Below are 10088 nucleotides of genomic sequence, written 5' to 3'. Positions count from 1 at the left end.
TTGTTTTTCATGTAATATATATGATTGTTTTGTTTATTCCTATAATTTAATTTAAAATAAGAAAATATAAAAACATAAGATTAATTAGGAAGAGTGATATTGGTTCTGTTGATATAAAGTAACTCTACATTTAATAGCAATGTCATGTTACATGTTAAAGAAAAAACCTCAGGGGCTGGGGTTGTGGCTCAGCGGCAGAGCACTCGCTAAGCACATGCGGGGGCCCTGGGTTCAATCCTCAGCACCACATAAAAATAAATAAAAAGGATTGTGTCCAGCTACAACTAAAAACTTAATTTAAAAAATTTTTAAAAACCTCAGCTGGATTATATCATAAAACACCATTTAAAGTTATCATTGGCAGTTTATAGACACTTAATGCTTACATTTTTTTTTTAAGAGAGAGAGAGAGAATTTTATTTTTTATTTTTCGGCAGACACAACATGTCCAGTTGTATGTGGTGCTAAGGATCAAACCCAGGCCACACGCACGCCAGGCGAGCGCGCCACCGCTTGAGCCACATCCCCAGCCCCTAATGCTTACATTTGATGTACTATAAATACCTGGGTACAAGATCACACATTTTATTTAATTGTTTTAGAATTTTCAATTATTTTTTAATATATATTTTTAGTTGTAGTTGAACACATATTTCACTTATTTATTTTTATGTGGTGCTGAGGATGGAACCCAGTGCCTCAATGCCAGGCGAGCACGCTACCACTTGAGCCACATACCCAGCCCCAGAATTTTCAATTATTTAGAATCAAAATTCATGGTTAATTCACCAGGAAAAAAAAAAAAAACATTCTACTGTCATGTATAACTAAAAAGAACAAATAATTGAAAAAAAAAACTAATACTCTCACATAATATCCACCCAGTGTTCAAATTTCCTAGGTGGTTTTATTTAAGTGCTTAAAAAAAAAAAAAAGTTGATCCAAAAGGATCCAAGTAAAATCCATGCACTGTCTATGTCTGCACTCTGCAGATTCTCCTTCCTTTTTGAGGAAACCTGGTTCTAGCGTTTGACACATTCTAGATGTTGCAGCCCCCTCTAAATGCTGTATTTTCTCTAAATCAGCAGTTAAATCCCTAGGTCTGATCAAAAAGGAGGGAAACAAACTCAACCCAAGGAAAATAGCAAGACCAATAGAACAGAGAAACAGCCAGAGTCCTGATCAGACCATACCTGTAGCTTCCTTGCCACTAACCTAGTTAAGTAACAAAATTCCTTTATTACTTTGGTCAGTTTAAGTTGGGTTTTTTGATTCTGAGTTTGCAGCTGAAATGGGATGCTGGATTTTCTATCATTTTAGTTCAGCAAAAGGAAACAATGCAGCTTCTCAACAGAATGGCTTAAAACTGCTTCCAAATATCAACACCTGTGTCATCCAAGTACCGCATCTTGGTGTTCCTCCAGAAAAACTTTCGAAAGTCACCTGTGTGCTCTGACCCAGCTCACAGTTGGCAGCAGACAGTGCCTGCGTATGAGAGGATCGTTCTAATGTGCATGTTCCTCCCCCACCACCTCTTCCAGCAGCCAGAATTAATACCGCAGAAGAGAGACTCTTCTGCCCTCCGCACAAGGATGGAACGGGGCTCAGCACCTTCCAGGACACTGGCTTTGGTAATCCCTCCTGAGCACCATCGATGATAGCCTGCAGTGTGGCCAGTGCCCACTCAAGAACCCGGATGCCACTGACCAGGGCCCAAGGAAAACCCAGCAAGTGCTGGCCAGGCCTACGTCCTGTTGGTGCAAACCCTATTCCTGCCCTGATGCTGGCCCTCCTGACCCGCCTCCAGCCCCACTTACATATGTGCCAGGCACGCGCTGAGCCCTGTCCCAGCATTAGCTCCTCCAGGCTCCAGGCCCGCGGGGTACTCTCATCCCCATTTTACTGGTGAATGAGGAAACAGGCACAGATTGTGATTTCTCAAGCCAAGTGGTGCATTTTTAAAACAAAAATAAGCATGTTCGCTTGGCACATAGTACACACTAAGTGTTTCTCAAGTGAATTAATATTTTACTGGGGGTTGCAAAAAGCAGACACCTGGTCAGCGCGTTTCTTGATTCAGGAACTATTTTTTTTTTAATATTTATTTTTTAGTTGTAGTTGGACACAATATTTTTATTTAATTAATTCATTTATATGTGGTGCTGAGGATCGAACCCAGGGCCTCGAATGTGCTAGGTGAGCACTCTACCGCTGAGCCCCAGTCCCCCAGGGACTCTTTCTGTAGGAGTGACTCTGCACAGGCCTTGGAAGGCAAGGCAAGGGACTGAGCAGGCTAGCAAGGAGCCCAGCAGGCCTGAGGGGCAGCAAGGACAGGCCTCCACGCTGCTGTGGGAATTCCATCCCAGGAGCAAGGGGAAGCCACCGAAGGACGGTGAGATTTGGGGTTCAAATAAAATTGTTTTATTCCTACCCTGGTGGGGAGGACAGAAAGGTCGTTAGAAGCGTCTCAATAAAGAGATGAGATTTATGAAAAGCACCCTGAGCACTGTGAGGGGGAGAGGCCTGAGGAAGGAGGGAGTGGGAGCAGGGAGACCTTGCAAGGCAGACAGAGGAGGCAGGGATGGGACGACGTGGTCCCTGTGTCATGGCACAGTGACAAGGACAGACTCCAGCATGGGGCACTGGGGAGCCTGAGGAAGGCTAGAGACCCTTTGTCTAGTGTGAGTGACAGTCCACATGCCAGCAAGGTATGACACGGGGTTTCCTAGCAGGGGCCGAGGCACCGTCAGAACTGGATTCCAACTCAACCAGCAGTGTGGCCTCAGCTAAGGCAAGGGCCGCCCAGCCTCGTGCTTTCTAGAAAGGGGAGACACTGGTGGAGAGGAGAAGAAGGGCATCTCCTCAGCACAGACCCAGGCACCCCCACCACAAACACACACAGGAAGAGCTCTGCGTGACTGTCACTGAAAAGTCCAAGTTGATAGCAGGCTCTGGGTTGGATCCTAGGGCACATAGTTCAACTTTGGTTCTCAAAGTGGATGCCATGAGGATCCCCTGCATCAAAATGCAGAGTCCTGGTCCTGGCCACCAGGAGTTCTGACTTGGCCTTCGGGGCCCAGGGGTGTGAGTTTTCCTCAAGTTCACCATTAGAGCGCTGCAGCTGTGGGTGGTTGCAGGTATTGTTGCTCACACATGGAGAACACCGCTCCCAGCCGGGCAGCTGTTGTAAAACAGGGTACTCCCCGGCTGGCCTAGGTGGTGACACAAACAGCCTCACAAACAGCCTGACGTCTGTACAGTTGACAGAAACACCAATCAGCCAGAGCCAGGCTAGTCTGGATGCAGTGGGATGCAGGGCCTGGAGAGCTCTTTAGGGTGTGGCCTCCGGTCTCCAGCTCTGCCCCTCTGTGTGGCCTGACTCCCAGGCCTTTGCCCACGGTGCTCCAGGGCCAAGCTGCTCCGCCTGTCTGGAGGCCATTCTGGAAACCCCCTGGCAGAGATGCTGACACGCATCTGCTGTCCTTTGTCTCTCTTCCTGGGACTGTTCCTGAAACACAGGTGCTGCCTCCAGGAGGAGGAAGGCCCTTGGGAATGGCCAAGCAGGGAGCTGGAGGGTATGAGGGTCCCCAGCATGTCCTGGACTTCATACCTCCAACCTGTGACAGGAGAAATAACTGATGAAGCCACCGATGTTTTGTAAATTCTGCCACCCATGAGAGGAGTGGCTGGTCCCTTCCTCCTGCCACCTCCCATTCGGGGCTCTTGTGCCCAGCTAGGCTTCCGAACTGCCGTGTGCTCACGAACACAGGGACCTGGTCCCCTCTGCTCCCTCCCTCCCCTGGCTTGGGCACCTTGGTGCAGACAGCAGAGACCAGCTCAGGCTGGCTGCAGGATGGGGGTGGTGGGAAGGGAGTGAGGGCCACAGCAAGAGGGAAGGCGGGGACCCAGACGCCCCACCAGCCCAAGGCTGCTCCCCGAAGGAAATGAGAAGTCCTGCTCCCAGCCCTGACTGGGAATGTCATCCTTTGACCCTGCTGGAGTCCAGTCCTGCTTGAGCGGAAGAGGTGACACCTTGAGGAACAGTTCCAGCAGATGGACCTGGTGGAGGTGAGCGGGTCTCCACGCAGAGTGAACTGGGCCCTGATCAGAGCCAACTCCAACAGTGTGACCGTGTGGCTGGGGCCCACCCCTGACCCCAGGGAGGAGGAGCCGCATTCAAAACCTGAAGCCAGGAAGTGGCCACCAGACACTGTGAGCAGCTCCCAGGACCCAGGAGCCTCCACCTCAGCCCTGCTCTCCTTGGCAGGAGGACACTTCCCAGAAGCCCAGCACCTGCCCTCAGGGCTCACTGACCAAAGCAGAGGGTCACCAGTCCTCTCCTGAGATAGATGGTGGCCAGGGGGCAGGGGTGTCCCAGTTGGGTGTAGGCCTCACTCCTTGGGTGGAGAGAAGGTGGGCAGCCCCACAGGAGGCCAAGCCACACCCATAGAGAGCAGTTTCCACCTACGGCCAGCAGGTGGAACAAGGCACAGCTACTGATGCCCCTGGTGGCAGGTCCGTCCCTAAACCACGCCAGAGAACACGTCCAGAGCCCCTGCCCACCGCCAGGCCCTCACGGGCAGGAGGAGCCCAGGGAAGCAGAGAACTTGCCCCAAGGTGTTACCAGCGCTGCCCTGTACCTGCAGGACGGCTCCCCTCTAGCCCCAAACCCTCTTCTCTTGGCTTCCAGGTCCCCACGTGCCTGGGGTCTCCCTCCTGCCCCCTGGTTTACTCTGACTCCTTCACAGCCTCTTCTTCGCCTGTGGCTCAGTCCTGGGCCCCTGTCTGTGCTCCAGAGGGGACCTCAGCCGAGCTTGGGTTTTCAAGAGCGGCTGTGCCCTGAGGATGCACATGGGATCAAACAGGACAGTCCCCAGCCGGCCCGCCAGGCCCCTCCGTTGCCATGGGTGACACCTCTGTGCAACCCGTGCCCTGCCTCTCCCAAGCCTCTCACCAGCCAGTGCACCCCCCACCCATCTGCTCTGCCTCCCAGAGCCATCGCTGTCCACGACCCTCTTCCTTCCCTAGTCCCAAGACAAGGGCCAATCATCAGCGTCAGCCACCGCCCTCCCATCCTGGCCATCCAAGTCCCACCTGGCCACCAGAGGTGTCTTTTTCTTTTTTTTTTAATATTTATTTTTTAGTTTTCGGCGGACACAACATCTTTGTTTGTATGTGGTGCTGAGGATCGAACCCGGGCCGCACGCATGCCAGGCGAGCGCGCTACCGCTTGAGCCACATCCCCAGCCCCAGAGGTGTCTTTTTAAGTCAGACTGTACCCGTGGGTGAAGGAGTAAGAAAATGGTTACCTGGGCAAAGGGATTCCATTCAGCCGCAAAGGGAAAGAAGCACAACCACGGGGTGACATGGACGGACCTCAGGGCTCAGAGCTGAGCTTCTTCACAAAAGAAGCCAGATGCCAAGAAAGACCCCGTGTTGGGCAATGCCATGTCCAGAAGAGGCAAATCCACAGAGATAGATAGAAGACTTGTGGGTGCTCCCAGCTGGAGAGAGGCAGGAATGAAGAGTAGCTGACTAATGGGCCCAGGGTTTCATTTTAAGATGAGAAAGTTCCAGACCTAGGTAGCAGTGAAGACTACCTAATGTTGTGAATGTACTAAATGCCACACATTGTCCACACTTCATTATGGTTAAAATGTTATGTTATGTATATTTTACTACACTTTAAAAAAAGCAGGCACAATGGCGCACATCCGTAATCTCAGCAGCTCAGGAGGCTGAGACAACAGGGTTGCGAGTCCAAAGCCAACCTCAGCAGAAGTGAGGCACTAAGCAACTCAGTGAGACCCTGTTTCTAAATTTAAAAAATACAAAATAGGGCCCAGTGGTTGAGTGCCCCTGAATTCAATCCCCAGTACCCTATCCCTCTCCCCACAAAAATCAAATCTGTCCCTCTGCTGCTTAACTCTCCCCACCTGGCTTCTTGTGCCCCACCTGGCTTCTTGTACCCCCAATGGGCTCCAACCCCGTGGCCTCTGCCCTCCTCCAGGTCTCACTTCTCTCCTCTCTCCCTCAGTGCAGGATGTTCCTGAGGTTCTGGCCTCCTTTGGTCTCCTATTGGGTCTCTGTCCCACCTCAGGCCCTTTGCATGTGCTGTTCCCTCTGCTTAGAAGCTTGTCCCTCTTCATGGCCAGCTCTACTTCATCTTTCAATATCAGCTTAAATGTCACTTGCCTCCCCTGGCCTCCATGGCTCAATGGGTCTGCATCTCTTCTCTGCCAGCATCCCCTGGTCATTCCTTTATACTGTTCACTTTGTCACTGGGTCTTGGTATGCCTCCCTGTGGAGAGGGGTAGGATGAGGCAGAAGGGACCTGCCTGCCTGGTTCACCTCAGTGTTTTCTGAACCCAACTCCTAGTTGACGCCCAGAACCGATTTGCTACATTAGTGAGAAATCACTCACCAGCAAAGGAAGGGACGGAGGGAGGCAGGACTGAGATGTGGGCCTCTCTGATGCCAGTTGCTATGCTCTTTCTGAACAGTGAAGCCATTGGAACCGAGTTCCCCTTTTCTTTCTTTTTTCCAGTTCTGGGGATCAAACCCGGGCCTCATGCAAGCTAGGTAAGTGCTCTACCACTGAGCTACACCCCCAGCCCTAGCAACATACACTTTTAATAAAGCTACATTGTTGAAATAAGTCCCCAAGCCTCACATGGATGTCATCATGTGGCTGTCACTGCTGCAGATGAATCATGTCTGCTGGGAGAGGAGCTTCTGGACCCAGACCACAGACGTAACTCTGGGAAACCCAAACAGAGCCCCTGCTCACCCCTGGCTGAAATCTCTTCTACTTCTCTCTCTTCCTTTCCGTTTTCTCATATTCTCCCAGAGCCAGGACCTGGTTTATGCCCTAGGAAGGGAAGTAGTCAACTGTGGAGGCTGAAAACTCTGCCCTGGAGTAACCAGAACCAGCAGAGGCAGCCCTCTCTCTTCCCCTTGCATAATGTCGGAAGCAGACACAGCCTGGCCCAGCCCCAGCTGTTCTGGGAACACAAGTGTTACAGACCCCCCAGGAGTGGACTCAGATCTTCCTTGAAATGCTCCATGAACATCAAATGGTGGGACACCCGGAGAATCCTGAGATGATGACTGACAAGCGAACTGGGCTCACTGCTGGGGGTGGGACAGGGACTCCCTTGTGCAGGGGGACTGGATGGCGTTGCCGAAAGCAGAATAGGTCCTTCTCTAAAGCAGTTCCTAATCTTTTTGTAACCTGGGGCCTTTGGCATCTGATGAAGCCTCTGAGCCTCTTCTCGAGTAATATTTTCCAATGTGGGGTAGTTAGCAAAGCAAAGTGACCTTGAAATGCAGTTTCAAATTAATTTTAAAATTAGGATAAATACATGAAGTTCTTGGCTAATGCATTAGACTATTGAGATCAAGTAATATTTTGAGATACCTAAAACAACTATTATGATCTCAAAATCATCTGTTTGATACAAAGTATTGGTATTGCTAACACAACAGAGGTTTTGTTGCCTACATTCATAATTAAATAAAATGCCAAATTTCAATCAGAGGTTAATGAAAATAAAGAGGTAATTTTTTTCCCACCCAAGTTCATGGGCTTCGGGACTCTTTCTGTGGACCACAGGTTACTCTGCCCTAAGGATGGTTGGCCTCACTTCCCCAGCCAAAATGGGTGCTCTGTGAGGACAGAGGCCATTCCTTCACCTGATATTAAGTATCCAGAAAGGGCCTGCTGCACAGTAGGCACAATAGTATGTAGGTCTCTTAGATTTTTCTGGAGATAAGTCTAGTGATTGTGAATGAGAGTTTCTTTTCAATCTTTGTACTTCTTCCTTGTCTTCTTGTGTTGGCTAGAATCTTCAGAACAGTGTTGAATTGTAGCAATAATTGTACATCTATCTTATGATGCTTAATACTCATTAATTTATGCAGTGGGAATGTAAAGCAACTACTAAGTGCCAGATTCTGTGCTGAGAAAGATATAACACAGTTGAGATCTTTTCCTATCTCCTGAGAAGACAGGAAGATATCAGTGATAATAGCAATGTTAAGGACTAAATTCTTCAGAAATACTGAACTGCTCCATGGGACCCTATTTCCCAAAAAAATATGGAAATAGATGCCTACTGGAGGCCCCAGGGCATAGTTAAGTTTGGGAGCTGAAGGCCTCATCAGGAGCACCACAGTGTGGTACAGATGTGGGCATGGGAAGGATACAAAATGAGGCTTCCATGGGCAGGGGGTCGGCCAGAGGGTGGGGCCAGGGCTAGAGCTTGGCCTGTTGAGGCCACCACCTACTTGTGCTAAGCTTATAATTACCAGCAGGACCCAAGAGGTCGGCACTTCCACTTGGAGGAGGGATGGCTCCTCCCTCTCCCTCTTCCCTTCCCCACTGCAGAGAAGTTGGGGCAGAATATTCCCCACATCCTGTCCACTCTGTCCACGGGCCCTGGGGGGAAGGGCAGAGTTTTTGATAAAATATAAGAAGTTTAAAATGGACCAGACCATGGCATGGGGACTGGAATGGGGCTGTTAGAATAACAAAGCATGAGAAGTCACCAGGAAAATGGTTTTAGGAAAGCCTGCTGCCCAGCGGCACTGGGGAGAGCAGAGGCAGTAAAGCCCCTGGAAACATCGCTAGGGAGGTGGACAAAGCCCCACAAAATACCCAGGTCCTAATCCCCAGGACCTGTGAGCATGTTGCCTTCCATGATTGAGGGGACCTTGCCCTTGTGAATAAGCTGAGAATCTTGAGATAGGAGAAGATCCTGGATTGTGGCGGTGGGGCCAGTGAAAGGAAGGTGCTAAAGAGGTACCATCTCAAATACGGAAAAGGGAATGTTGGTAGTTCAAAGTCGAGTCACTTGAAAAATCTGTGATTTGAAAAAGGGCCATTTGGCCTGCGTTTCCCTACATGCAGCAGCACATCATGAGATTCTTCTAGGAAGGATGTCCTTCACATGCCAAAGCTGGAAAAGAGACTTGGTCCCCAGAGTCTGGTCATTAGAGCTACAACTGACCTGAATAAATAAGCTCTCTGAAGTAACCCCTATCTTCCAGAAGCTTCCACATCTCCTCTCCTCCCCATATCCCTGAGTGACGTCCCTAGAGTTTCATACCTAGTCCAGAGACTCACCTGATCTCTCTGTCACTCCTTCTTTGTGACAGCATCATACTTTAGTCATTTCTTTCTTCACATTTCACCCTCTTGGGAAGATCACCACGAATGTGTAAAACTAACATGACTCTCATGTTTTTCTCTTGTCACCCAGTTCTTGTATTAGATCTAGCCCAAAAGCCCACAAAGAACCAAGGAGGAAGTGGTGGTTCTCTCTCTCCCTACAGTAATCACAGGGTCCTTATGAGGGGGAGAAGGGACGCTGAGGTAGAAGCAGAGGTGGGGCTGAGTGGCCAGGAGACAAGGAACACAGGCACCTCTGAGCAGACCAAGCAAGGAGCCGGCTGTCCCCAGAGCCTCCAGAGGGGACACGGCCTGCCAGCAAGTTGGTTTTAGCCGTGTAAAGAGCCACTTCACAGTTCGAGCCTCGTGACTCTAAGAGAACACATTCTGGTGTTTTAGGCGCTGGATCTGTGGCGACATGTTACAGCAGCAACAGGAAACTCATACCAGCCCCAGGGGCTGCGCGGCACCCCGCAAGTAAACCAGAGCAGGCAGAGGTGAGCAGATGGCCTCTGCGCCTGGGGCCAGTGGCCTGTTGAAGACACGCTAACAGGACAAACCCGAGGCACAGCCGCTGGGAGGGCCGCAAATAGCCAGGCGGGCTCCTCTGACCACCCAGGCTTGGAGCAGGGCGCCCCTCCCCTCCTCCAGCCTCAGTCCCATCAGGGGAGCCCCCAGGGTTTCCAGGTTGGCCACCCCCTTAGGACACTCTGTCACCCTCCACCCCCTGCCTGACAGACTGTGCTGGGGACAGCGGACGGGGCCACCCTAGGGAGTCGGGAGGCAGGGGTGGGGGGAGGCTGCGGGGGGCCAAGCCTCGACCCTCCGCGGAGGAAGGAAGTGCGTCCCTCCCCCGCCCCTTCCTGGGCCGCGGATTCCCGTGATTAGCGACGGGCCGCCGGGCGGTACTTAGTCC

This window comes from Marmota marmota, unplaced genomic scaffold (assembly GCF_001458135.2).
Source record: "Marmota marmota marmota unplaced genomic scaffold, marMar, whole genome shotgun sequence".
Taxonomy (NCBI): Eukaryota; Metazoa; Chordata; class Mammalia; order Rodentia; family Sciuridae; genus Marmota; species Marmota marmota.
This window is presented reverse-complemented; position numbering follows the sequence as displayed.